At 36.5% G+C, this 14420-nt stretch overlaps 1 long non-coding RNA gene across 1 annotated transcript in view; it reads right to left on the bottom strand.

Annotated features, from left to right (window-relative positions):
* LOC129051678 (uncharacterized) overlaps positions 1-12187 on the bottom strand; it is a 43788-nt gene extending 31601 nt beyond the window's left edge. The window contains exon 1 of the long non-coding RNA XR_008516108.1: positions 12001-12187. This is a non-coding gene — a long non-coding RNA (uncharacterized LOC129051678). The remainder of the gene's footprint in view (positions 1-12000) is intronic.
* Positions 12188-14420: the final 2233 nt, after the last annotated feature.

Here is a 14420-nt window from a genome sequence, read left to right as displayed (position 1 = left end):
AAGAAGGATAGATCGTGTGTTCTATTTATCTTCAGTGAAAGAGCTCAGACTCTGGATATTTATGTCTTCCCTGTAACTATATTTAATCTTACGGTAATAGGATATTAAGAAACTATCTGACATGGCAGCCACTACCCCCTAAAGAAACCATTAGGACAGTACAAAAAAGTACCCATCAACTCCTACTTGTTTCAGGAAATGGATGGCCACAGAAAACCCTCTGCTATAACATTGAACAATCTTTCCTCTTTTGAAATGTTCCCAAATTGCTTCCTTGCCCTTTTACAGACAACCGAGGACAACCAAATGCAACCAAAGACCAATCAGAAAATCTCCTCCACTTTGAAAAATCCCATTGCAATAGAACACTTGCCCATTTGAGATCATCACAGTATTTCCTCCGTTTGCTTTCTAACACTTTTGCACCTCTGTGAAACAAAATTAATTAAAGAAAATTCCATGGCAGTAGGTTTATGAACAAATGGCCATTGTTAATTTTGTCTCTGACTCAGTTTTGTCTTTGATGGTTCTGTCCTTGCCACACTTGGCTCCTGCCATATCTCCTTGTGGCTGGCTGCTGACCTTGGCTCCTGAGCAGGAGCTATACCCACGTAGGTCCCTGGAACCTTAGCTGCTCCTCCAACTGCTCAAAACAGTAAGTCTTCTTCACTGGGTCTATTTCTTTTGGCTGAGTTCCTTTGCTGTTTTGTCCATTTTTAATTCCTGAGTATTTGCATTTGTTGAAAGTTCCCTTTGGAGTTCATGTGCTTGGTGATTCATCTTTGTTTTCTGTGCATTTAAATACTGTTTTGTCATAAACGGGTGTGTTGTGAGACCTGAGTCTATCATTCTAGCCACTTTCTGAGACTTGGGAGTTTGGGGTTTCCTCCAGACTTGTGTCCTTCTGAAGGCAAACTTCGCTGTTGATAACCAATAAAACTGGAAGAGATACCCTTGCAACCTGACTTCATTCTAAGAGCTTGGTCTTAATAAACAACCAACATTCTCTTTGATTTTCCACTTGCCAGGTGGGGCTAGGGTGAGATACCGATTGTTAGATTGAGATATAGATCCTCAGATCTGTGTTGAGAGGTGACTGGACTTTATGTCAGGGGGTAGGGACACAAGATGCACAAACAACCACATTACACTGATTGTGACCAGCTATATGAGATGTTCTTAGTCAAAATCTCCCCAACTCTGCAAAAAAATACTCCTGCTCTCTATCCCTACTCTTACCACAACGCTATCCCTTGTGCCTGTTTTTCTAAATGGCACATTTTCACCAATGCCAGAGAACTAGAACACAGATGAAGTAGGTCTTCAATGCAACTCTGGGAAGCATTGTATTTAATAAAAATTATTCCTTTGAGAGATGACAGGGGAAAAAAGATACAAAATTGACTAGGTCCAATGGGTAAAATTTTTGTTTGTACACGGAAGTTTCTAAGTGAAATTTCAATTCAAATTAGATCCTGTAAAATATTTTGATGATATTAAACAAGGGACAGCAGTCATTAAAACCACGCCCTCCTGTGTGCCTGAAACTTCTTGATACACAACAGTACTTCTTTTTTCTGTGCCTCTAGACCTTTAGGCCTACCTTGTCTGTCTCCTATCCAGAGCCTTGCCTGATAAATTTTCTACCACTCCCATCTGCCTATTCCTTTTATGAATACAGCCAACATATGAGCCTGGAATGTTCTCCACAACTGAAACTCACTCTTGGGAATAATTAAGAGCCATTATTAAGAATTTTCCTACTCCTGCGAAAGACAGACAACTATTCAATATAAAACTTAGAATCTCCCTCAGGGACAATTGGAATGAACACAACAGAGACCCCAGAAATAAAACCCCACATCTACAACCATCTGATCTTCAACAAACCTGACAAAAACAATGGGGAAAGGATTTCATACTTAATAAACAGTGTTGGGAAAACTGGCTAACCATATGCAGAAAACTGAAACTGGACCCCTTCCTTACATCTTATACAAAAATTAACTCAAGATGGATTAAAGACTTAAATGTGAAACCCAAAGTCATAAAAACCCAGAAGAAAACCTAGGCAACACCATTCAGGACATAGGCATGGGCAAATGATCAAAACACCAAAAGCAATTGCAACAGAAGCCAAAATTGACAAATAGGATCGAATTAAACTAAAGAGTTTCTGCACAGCAAAAGAAACTATCATCAGAGTGAACAGGCAACCTACATAATGGGATAAAATTTTTGCAAGCTACCCATCTGACAAAGGGCTAATATCCAGAATCTACAAGGAACTTAAACACTGTACAAGAAAAAAAAAAAACCCACCAAAAAGTGGGTGAATGATATGAACAGATACTTCTCAAAAGAAGACATTTATGCAGTCAACAAACATGATAAAAAGCTCATCATCACTGATCATTAGAGAAATGCAAATAAAAACCACAATGAAGTACCATCTCATGCCAGTTAGAATGGTGATCATTAAAAAGTCAGGAAACAACAGAGGCTGGTGAGGCTGTGAAGAAATAGAAATGCTTTTATACTGTTGGTGGGAGTGTAAATAAGTTCAACCATTATGGAAGACAGTGTGGCTATTCCTCAAGGATCTAGAACCAGAAATACCATTTGACCCAGCAATCCCATTACTGAGTATATATCCAAACCATTATAAATTATTCTACTATAAAGACACTTGCACACATATGTTTATTGCAGCACCATTTACAATAGCAAAGACTTGGGACCAACTCAAATGTCCATCAATGATAGACTAGATAAAGCAAATGTGGCAGATATACACCATAGAATACTATGCAGTCATAAAAAACAATGAGTTCATGTCCATTGCAGGGACATGGATGAAGCTGGAAGCCACTATTCTCAGCCAAATAACACAGGAACAGAAAACCAAACACTGCATGATCTCACTAATAAGTGGGAGTAGAAAAATGAGAACACATGGACACTGGGAGGGGAACATAACATCACACACCGAGGCCTGTTGGGGGGTGGGAGGCAAGGGGAGGAAGAGCATTAGGACAAATAGCTAATGCATGAGGAGCTTAGAACCTAGATGATGGGTTGATAGGTGCAGCAAACCACCATGGCCCATGTATGCCTGTGTAACAAACCTGCACTTTCTGCACATGTATCCCAGAACTTAAAGTAAAATATAAATAAATAAATATATATATATGTATATATATATATATATAAAAGAATCTCCATCAGGGCCTATGACTTTGCCTTACCAGACTTTTATCAATTAATCCACGTATTAGTAGGCATCTGAAATGCCAAGCTCTGGATGAGTTGAAGCATTTTCTTTCTGAAAAGCTATAGCCTCATAGTCATTAAAAAGCTTATAAACCTGGTTATTCTAACTTGGACAAACAAAGTTTTATATCAACTAATGGATCCACATAGTATACAGAAACTATTATATAAGAATTCTGTAAAGTGTTACCCCTTACTCATAAACTACACTGCCTTTATCACCCACAAACTTCTAAAAACTTTGAAAGGACTAGTAACATTTTAAGAAGCTATCACACTCTCAGAAACTTCTGAACTCCTCTGACCTAACACATAGCTCCTAGTTTTGGTGGCCATCCAGTTTACTTGTTTAGGGGCACGTGAATTATCTCCCTACGAATTTGTGACTGAAAGACAGAGGTATGTAGCATTTCACTTCCATTCTAGATTCTGATCTGTTACACACAGACATGGCAAAATAATGCAAGGGACTCATGTTCCAGTGTTATTACAAAAAGGTAAAGCTACCATCCCATGTCATTTTTCTAAACAGCCTCTTTGTGATCTTCAAACAGAAACTTTTGTTTCCTAGAAGATACATCAAAGAAAGACTGCTCTTAAATCTGAAGACACATACCTTAAGACTGCTCTTAAAGATACTTAGCAGTCATCAAATGTGTCATTTCCAGGAGATTAAATGCTCTAGGGGAGTTGCTGTCTCAATGGAGTGTATATCACTATCATCCAACTAGACAATGAAATAGACTATGAGAATAAAATATTCATGGACAGTGCCTGTGATGACATCTGATTGATTAGTGATGATGATACTGTCAAGGTCATCAACCCGAGTCAAGATTACCCTCTTGATTCTGATAGAGGGAATGACTCAAAGGGGGAACTGAGAAATCACAAGCCATGGCAGAAATGTCCATAAGGATCATTATAATAGTTTGACCATCTACAAGCACTTCATCATTTCCCAGTTTTTCCAGAAAATGACCATTCACAGAAAACTCTTTATCCTAACATTGAACATCCTCCTACCCAAACAGCTTGCTTGTTCTCTTGCCTTCAACCAAGCATGGTCAAACGTGCCTGGAGGTGAATTAGAAAGTCTTCCGAGCCTTTATTAATTTGTTCTCTGAGTTAGTTTGTCTTTGGCAATATCAAGTGGAGAAACAGCCAAATATTACTGAATATTCACCACTGCTAGATGCTGCTCTTTTTCTCATCTCTCATTTGATATAATGTTCTAGGTTAGGTATTATTTCTGCTTCATGGACAAGAAACTGCAGCTTTGGAGAGTCACAAGATGTTGGTAGTTGCATCATAAAGTAGAGAGGCCTAAGAGATTTGATGGTTAAGTGGCAAATTGGAGGTAGATCCAGTAGTATATACTAGGAATTCTGATTAGTATTGGAGTTTTCTTGCTTTTTGACACCAAAAGCATTTTTATTCTGTATCTGCTTGGTCTGCTTTCAAGTTGCATGCAGTTTTAGACTCTTGCCTATTTGGAGAAATTCAAACAATAAAAAACAAACAGATCTGTAGTTACTTCATTGAGCTGGGTTTAATAGTTCACAAGACCAGACATAGGAAATTACTTGAGGAATGATGAGGGCTGAGGAAAAGATGAGGAAGTCTTTGAGAATAAAAATCTATGCTACTTAGTCAATCAAGGAACATCGTTATCATGTCATTAGATAAGTGATTTTTAAAACTTTCAAGATCAACTGTTGAAATTTGATGAAAGATAATAACTCTTCCACAGTGAAATGAAAACAAATTTATATTATATGTTGGTAAATGGTATAAGGTATACAAACACACAGAGTACTAAAATTTTTGCACTAACAGTTTAGTTCAAATAAACATAATATTTTTGAACTATTTTAAACTTAAGTTCAAGAAAAGTTGTAACAGATTATAGAGAAGACCTATATAACCCTCCTCAGCTTTTCTAATATGAACATCTTATAAAACCATTACATAGTTCTCAAAATCCAAATATTAGAATTGGTATCATACTATTAATTAAATTACAGACCTTGATACTATTGAATTTTACCAGTTTTTCCTAATCATATTTTATTTTTGTGATTCAAGAATCTATATGGGCTTCCACATATAAAGTTGGTCCAAAAGTAATTGCGGTTTTTGCCATTAGAAGTAATGGTTTAGCATTTATCACTATTTTTCCTTAGTCTCCTCCAGCCTGTAAACAGTTTCTCAGCCTTTCTCTGTCTTTCATAATGTTGATACTTTTAAGAGTACTGAACAGTTATATTTTAGACTGTCCCTGAAATTGTATTTATCTGATGTTTTATTATGATTGGAATGAGATTGTGTGTTTATAGCAACAAAACCCCAGAAATTATGTTGTGTCTTTCTCAGTGCTTCATGTCAAAGAATTCATGATATGAACAATGAATTGGTGATGTTAACTTTCATCACTTCATTAAGGTGGTGTCCCCTGGGTTTTTCTGTTGTGAAGTTACTATCTTTCTCACTGTAGTGAATACATTGACAGATATACTCTGAGAATACATATATTCTTTTACATTAAATTCTTGCCCACTAATTTTAGAATTCTTAAAACTTGTCTGTGAGAATATTCAACTTTGGTTTATGTCCAACAGTGGTTTTCTATGTCCTTCCTTCCTTTTGCATCTATTTATTGGAAACCTGCCATAAGACAGAGTTGTCCTCTATCCTTCATTTATTCATTTTCAAAATTTATGAACAAATATTAGTATTTATGATGCGTGAGTATAAACTCATGTATATTTATTTTATTCTATGGATTAAAATTCAATACTATCATCGTGTTTTCAGTTTTCTTTTTGTACATGTACTTTTTCCACACTTATTTTTGTTAAAAATGATCATTTCTTGAAGAAAGGGATATAACAATATTATGCAAATGAAATAAAAGATCAGATGCAATTACATTAATAATAAAACTTAAAATTAAAAAGTTAAAATTTTCATATGGTTTTTGACATGGAAATTGGTATGTTACCTTAGGCAATCAATCAATACCTTCCTTACTTTTGATGAGATTAAGTACAGAAATTCAAGATTTACAAAGGTAAGGTCACTATCAGTACATGAAGTAAGAGTACTCATATCTTACCTTGGAAAATAAGGGTAGGTCTGTGTCAAAGAACACCAGTAAGGTCCTCTGAAGCAAAGTGTCAAAATATGTTTTAAATGTTTATAGGTATCTGTGGATTACCTACCAGCAGAGAAATTCATAAAAAGAAATGCTTTTCTAAGATAATTCCAGTAGGATTCCACCTCGAATATATTCTTCTAATAAAGTATCTTTCTCAAAAGGAAATAGATATTTTTCTCCTAGGATATCTCTGGTAGTGACTACAGCATTTAAATAGAAACCATCTTGGCTCACAATAGTTTTATAATGTAATAAAACTAAAGGCAAATATAACATTTGACAATTGCTCCATGATTTGCTTTAAAAAATTTAACCAAATAACACCTTTAATGAAATGGAAGATGTCATATGATAGAAGCCCTGCTTATACTGTCATATTGTACGAGTCACAAACCAGCTTGATAATTTCCTAGTCACATATTTTCCTCAAGATTATTCCAATTAAGCATGACTCCTTTTCTTGCCTATATTCTTAGTAATCGTAGATTATGATGTGCATCAAGGTTTTCCTTTGTTTGAGGGCAGAAGTGTTTTGTCTGTGTGTGGGTGTGTGTGTGTGTGTGTGTGTGTGTGTGTATTAAGCTCTGAGCTGTCAACGAGACATTTCCTACTGAAATCATGCCTGTAATCCCAGCACTTTGGGAAGCCAAGACAGGTGAGCGGCTCACCTGAGGTCAGGAGTTCGAGACCAGCCTGACCAGCATGGTGAAACCCCGTATCTACTAAAAATACAAGAATTGGACTGTTGCGGTGATGCATGCCTGTAGTCCCAGCTACTCGGGAGGCTGAAGAAGGGGAATCCCTTGAACCTGGGAAGTGAAGTTTGCAGCGAGCAGAGATCACACCATTGCACTCCAGCCTGGGCGACAGAGCAAGACTCCATCTCAAAAAAACAAAAACAAAAACAAAAAACAAACAAACAAAAATCTTGGAGCTTAAAGATTTTGTAAGTCAACATTCACCCCACCACACACACACACACACACACACACACACACACACACACACACACACACACACGAACACAGAGTCCAGTACCTTGTGAGGATGGAGGTAAGCACTTTCATTAATTCACCCATCCTTTGGTTTGAATGTTGCAACAGAAGAAACACTGTTGTTCTGGATTTGATACAATGTTAAAGGGAAAATGAAAGGATTCATAAATATCAACATGTGTTCCTTTTCCAGAGGATTTTCTAATTTCAGCTCTGCCAATGTAAACCATAGCTCACATCCGTAATCACCTTGTTTCCACTTTCCCAGTAACTCTTGCCATTGTGATTTGGGTGTGACAATGAGCACATGTACACTCTACCCTTCTATGATGCAAAACAAGACATTAATAACATAATCTGAGCATACTTTGAAGTTCAATTCTTTCTCCATTTGAATTTTTAAAAATCTGAGGAAAATATTATTGTGTATGTGTTTGTTAGATTTTTGTTTTGTTCTCTAGATCATATAAACACAGTAATGTCCCTAATCCATAGTTAAGAAAAGCCCCTGCTTTGAAATACGGGCCTTACTTGTATAATATGATAGTGACATATAGAACGATTTATCCTATAAATCAACAACTATTTAATAAAGAAGAGTTGTGTCCTTTCTTGGATTTAGTGCTATGAAGAATATAAATGTATCTATATGTAGATATAATTTGAGAACTTGTTTCACAATAGCTACCTTGCAAATATACACTTGTGTGCTTACATGTAGAAGTTTATCAATAAGTATTTGATGTGTAGGCCTTTGATTATGACTAAGAAGACATCAAGGAGAAGTGATGAGTGAGCTGAATTTAAAGGACAGAGGAGATCCAGGGACAGAAACCAATATAAAGAAGATACGAGATAAAGTGAGATCTCAGATGTGGTCTGTGCTCCGTTAGTGTGTTGCAGGAGGGGTAGGGAAGAGAAGGGTAAGCACATCTAGAGGCACAGGAGAGCAGAGTGTCAGGAGACCAACAGAAGCAACCCAGCTTGCATCAAACGTATCCTTTCACAGAGATATTGGAAATATTTCCTAACTAAAAAGAAAAGACTACATTTCATTATTCCTTCAAAGATGCCTCTTGGTTCATTTGTGTGAAGTAACTGGGGGAAAAATACAGTTTAAATAAAGTGCTTCAGAAAGTTTGTTCTGAAATGAATCCACAAATAACACTAACATATTCTTTTCACCATAGGTTATGTCTGTGCTTTACTTTCATGTGAAAGTGGCTTCCCTAAATCAGGGATTTAAAGCTTGGACATGAATTTTCTTGCTGTGGCCCACACCTCCATCTTTCTTACTGAGTCAATAAAATTATAAGGTTACTAATTCATGTACCTTGCTAGCCTTATAAAGCTCTGGACCTAAGCTCATTGTCCAAACATAAAATGTCTTAAATTCTCAATGTTACACACTGCAGTAGGTTTTTAAAACAGCTAGTGTAAAGGTTTGTGAGAGAGGAGGTACATTTTTACGGCTATACTGATTTAGTTGAAACTGGAGACACAAAAGGCTTTGAAATGCTACAAACTTTCCCAAAAGGGAAAGCACTAAAACCCTCTGCCCTTCCTCCCCTCTCATAATGTAGACAAAAATAATTTCCAGGATTTAAACGTGACCCCCTTAGGAAGCTGGAGAACCATAAAGCATTTTGTTTTTGCTACAACAAAAGCATTAAATCTCCCTCCAAACCCCCAGCTGGGCAAACTCCCTAATACCTGCTCAACACAAGTTTAGAAATATAATATATCACTCAGTACTTGTCATTACTCCTTAAATAATATAAAAGGACTACGCTTTGCTTGGTGCACTAAAGGTTTTTAGAAATACATTTGTTGCACCTGAAAAAATGAGTGTGCCATATAAGATTAATATGCATAAGATACTGCCAGCTGCCCACTCCATCCAGAGAAAAATACATGCAAATCACTTTGGCTACTGGTGGTACAAGGTTCTGAACCAGCTCTGTCCAGAAGCAAGTCACCACCTTAAATTGTTTAGCTGGGTTCCTGCCTCGGAATACCCCGACTGTGGCCAAAGAAGGATAGACAAGACTATTAGATGCAAAAATGAAACCTATTGAGGGAGACATTCAGGCCATTAAATATTGAGCAATTCTTGAAAATGAATGCCATTCTCAACTCTGTCTCTCTAGAAAAGTTCAATAAGTACCTTTTCAAGATAGTCATTAAAATGAAGGTATGTATGTTTCTCTTCCCCAGCTGTTTGGAAATGAATGCTGTAAAGTAAAATGAGAAAATCTGTGCCTTTTAGGCTGCTGTTTAACATGAATATATTTACTATAGAGTCTTTCCTACAAACTCTATCTTAAAAAGCTAGACCAACCCTGCCATAAGTAATGTAATATTAAATTGCAAAGTATTAATATATATAAATATATATTACTATAGGTAATATTAGATTGCAAAGTGTGTGTGTGTGTGTGTGTGTGTGTAAAATACTCCATCCCCTTTCACCCAAAGATGCCACTGTTAAAAAGGAGATAACTGGGGTTCAGGAGTTGCATATTTCAGAAAGCAAGAGGCGTGGGAAAATATTGATCAACTGTAAGACAAGGCAGAAATAAATTGCTAATCTGCTGCATGAGAACAGGAGAAATGGGACAATGGCCCAAACCCAAGGTCTACTCAGAAAAATATTTTATATCTAGAAAGGCCTGAGGTTATATTTCCTCTGAAATTATTCTCACATATTAGGGACAAATCCCTAACAATTTGTGCGTGTTTTTGAATGCTTATTTATAGTATTATATGATCCATTAACTGACTTAACTATTTCTGTATGCACTGACATTTTCAACATATGTTTATTAAATATATGCCATCTAAGTGCAAATTTCTGATTGCAATACACCTCACACATTCAAAATAATTTCTATTATGGGTGTTAAAACATTTTTCCCCTCTACCAAGCTTCAAGAAGAACACAAGACTAGCAACCCACAAGCTGATATGCAAATTCTCATTAATTTCAATGGACTAGCCAAACTCTGTGTTTTCATAATTCTAGTTATTAGAGATGCTGCATCCTAAAATAGAAAGTAAATTGACAGTTTCATTTGGATGAAACTGTAGTGTTATCTTTCTCTTCATCAAGGTCTTGATCAAAATGTGGTTCCCATCAAATGTATAATGGACAAGTGTCTTTTATTCATGTGTATAACAAATATATATTGAACACATGCTATGTGTGAGTCATTGTGCTTAATTCTAGGAACACCTACAAGAAAACCACAAATTCTCTTTTCTAAAGGAGCTCACCAAGTAGTGAAGAGAAAATTATGATTAAATATAATAGTTACAATCAATAGTAATATATACAGAGTGCCATGTAATCACTAGGGCTCTTTAGGCATCAGTTTTGGGCCTCAGTTTCCCAAATGTATTGAGAGACAGTTTACCAGTGTATATGAGAAGTAGAGGAGATGAGGTAGGGATTGATTAAGTGGCATTGAATTGCCTTTGAAGTCATTGTGCATAGACAATCACACCCACAGATATTTGTGGCAGGCTAACTAGCCAAAATGTACCTAGACCTCCAACTTGAAAGTCCATAAAGCACCTTATTTTTTCTAATCTTCACTGACATTTATCTCATGTTGTACATATTTTATAATGACAATCTACTGGGAATTAAGTCCAGAGGTAGTAGCATATTATTGCACATTTTCCTTCCTATCTAATTTTTCTTCCCGTCTATTTTGCCCCTACATTTAAAAAAAAGAAGCATAGCGAGAGACAAGAAAGACAGAGACAAAAATAATGATAATAGAACATTCTTCGAGTTACTAAAAAAATGAAGTGTCCTGCTTACTAAAAATAACTAGAATATTTGCTGCTAGACAATATTGTTTTGTGCAGGTTGGCTACATTTGAATTTATATTTCTGGTAATAATCTAACATATTATTGGAATCCCTATTATCACTCTTGTATGAAATCCAGCATTTTAGCTGATGGGAAATTTATCCATGTAGATATCTACAAAGCATCAGAAACATAGCATATCTAAAATATACTCCAAATGGTTATCCATATATCAGTAAAGGCACACAGTTATTCAAATGAACCCCTATTACCACTACCTTCACTTCCTTTCACATCCAAGCAATGAACAAATAATATAGGCTAATTTTTCCCATTATACATCCTGAATCTGTCACTTCTCATCAACTGCATGGCTACTTTTCTAATATATTTCCATCATCTCCTTCTCTTCCTCCTGAACAATTGTATCAGCTTCCTAACAGGTCTCTTCACTTCCGTTCTTTATCCCTTAGTCTCTGTTCTCAACACAATAGCTAGAGTAACCCTTTCAAAATGTACATTCAAAGCTCTTACTAAAAATTGCTAAGATTTCCTGTGACACTTAATATAAAATCTAAACACAGAACAAATGTATATAAAGCCCAGTGAGATCTGGCTCTGACCACCCAGTGACCTCATCTCCCCAGACTTTCTGCCATACTCTTTGCTCAGGCCATGCCATGCCAGTTTTCTAGCTAATTGATTCTCTGTTAAACCAAGTTTCATTTTGTTTCACCACCTGTGCACTTACCTCTGATTAGTGACCTTATCTCCAAAATTACTACTAGGTTTATTCTCTGTTTCCATGTCTGTGTTAAATTGTTACCTCCTTAACAAAATTTCTCTGATCTATTTCTCAAGAACAATCTTTCTGTGATACTCAAATTTCTTATCTTATTTCTTTTTCATAGAAGTTTTCACTGCCTAACATGTTATACAATTATGTGCTATTGTTGCTGTTGTTATTGTTTTGCTGTTTATTAGACCATAAAGTAAGTCATATGATGTCATCATTTCCCCAGAATCCAGAACTTTCTGACACGTAGTAGATGCTTAATAAATATTTGTTCTGTGACTGAAAGAACAAACAGATTTGAACATACCTATACTCAAGCTAGAGTGTGATTAATGTGTTGAAAGACTCTGATCAAGTCAGAAGACCAAGATTCTAGTTTGGACTTGTCCTTATCTGGACTAGTGATGGTTTTAGAAAAGTTATTTCCTACTTCCAGCCCTTTCTCCATCAGTATGTAGCTCAGGTTTCTTGAGCTACAGCAATATGAGAATAACTATAGATTCTAAAAATAGCCTGAAGACTTCACTCCAGAAAACCCCTTGCAGAACCAGACTGTAGTCTTCTTGCCTTGTTTCACTTCTCTCACTCTGGGTGTATGATGTGTCCCTGCTGATGCACACGTGGGAACACTCACCAAAGAGGGTGTCACTCCTCTACGGTCTTAATGTGAGGCCTAATCTGAGAATGCTGCTGAAAGTAGGTGGGTGTGATTTAGATTTCTCAAAACATTTAAAACTTGTAATGAAAACACAGCAAGTCTGCTGCATTTCTCTGCCATTCTAATTTCTTAATGCAAGTTTGGGTAGTTTCATATTTGCATTGTTAATAGCCGTCCCTCAAAGTGTGTTGACATTGTAGGTTTTCAATGTTTCTTTTGTTCCCCTTGCTAATGTGAGCAATCCTTTGCTAGGAGGCTTATTATTATTATTATTTATTCATGGTTGATACATAATCATTGTACAGGAGGATAACTTTTTAATAAAGGTTTTAATGCTTTTTTTTTTCTTTCTGAGAAGTCCTTTAAAATCCAAGGGATTTGAGGTTGTTCTTTATTTATTTGATTATAGGAGAATATCCTTTGGCAGTAAGTGGTGATAAACTTACTAGAAGCCACTGGAGGCAAGCACCTGCTTAGTGCTAATGTTTGCTTCTCTTCCAACCTGCCTGGAGAAAGAGCATCCTTCTAGAGGAAAACTGGAGGTTTCTGTCAATCAGAATGTCAAATGAGGCTCCACAGCCAGGGGCATCCTTCTCCTCTCCCTTTGCCAGCTGGTCAGGGTCTTCCCCTCAACTTGCTTGGAGGCCTTGGAAGTTCAAGAGTAGACTCTAGTCACCACTTCCCCTCCCAACGAGAACAAAGAAAAATGCATAATGTATAATAATGGCCAAACTAGTGAGAATTAAAGTAAATGGTGTGATATAAAAAGGGTTTCAGACAGGATTAATAATTCTGCAATTTGTTATACCAAGTCAATTTTTTCCACTTGCAGAGCAAAATTGCCCAGTGGGTTTATTGGTTCACTCATTATTAGATATACATCACTTTTATTGTTTTACATTTTTATAGTTTATTAAAAAAAAAGACATCACTCATGAATAAAACATTTTGGCTCCAGGCTGCCATGCACTGAGGTTGGTCAGAGAGATTATACTGTCCTTGATTTAAAATAATAACCAAACATACAAAGCAGAAATTACATATAATCAGATGGTGTATCAGAATATAGGGGGAGTCTCCAAAGAGAAGTCTGTGTCTCGGGCAGCTCCCACAACAGGAGTCCCCTTCTTTTCTTCATCCTCCTTCTGCACAAATCTTCCTAAATGTAGCTTCTGTTTCTTACTTCTAGATCTTTCAGTGTCTATCCTCATGCTGGTCTGCACTGGATTCTTGAGGCTTCCCTTACCTCATTCTTTGTCACATGGGATAACGGTGCCTTTGAGGTGAAGTTCATCCGCCGCTATGAATGAAGTGAAGGCATGTAGCTAGATGGACATATTTAATGTCAGTTTTTTAATCATTCTATACATTTGAGTGTTCATAACTAAGCAAAATTAAGAGTCAGTTGGAACTCTATGAGTAATATTTCTATGTATTCATATATTAATTTAGTTGACATATCTGGTATGCTTGTCCTGCTCTAGAAGCTGCTGAAGGTGTCAACATGAGGATTCCTAAATGTCATCTAGGATCCTGTGGCTGTGCCAGGAGAAACAGATCAGTGCATAGTTAGGCCGATTTGCCAGGAACAGTTTGCTAATTCTGTGAGTCTGTACCAGGGACTCGGCTAACCATATGGTTTCAGTTCAGAGCTGTTCACCACCATTACAATGACTTTGTAGTGGCCTAAGTCAGTCATTGGAGGAGACAAGAAAAA

This window comes from Pongo abelii, chromosome 17 (genome assembly GCF_028885655.2).
Source record: "Pongo abelii isolate AG06213 chromosome 17, NHGRI_mPonAbe1-v2.0_pri, whole genome shotgun sequence".
In the NCBI taxonomy this organism is placed as follows: Eukaryota; Metazoa; Chordata; class Mammalia; order Primates; family Hominidae; genus Pongo; species Pongo abelii.
Note: the sequence above shows the minus strand (reverse complement) of the source record. Positions and strands in the feature narration are given on the sequence as shown.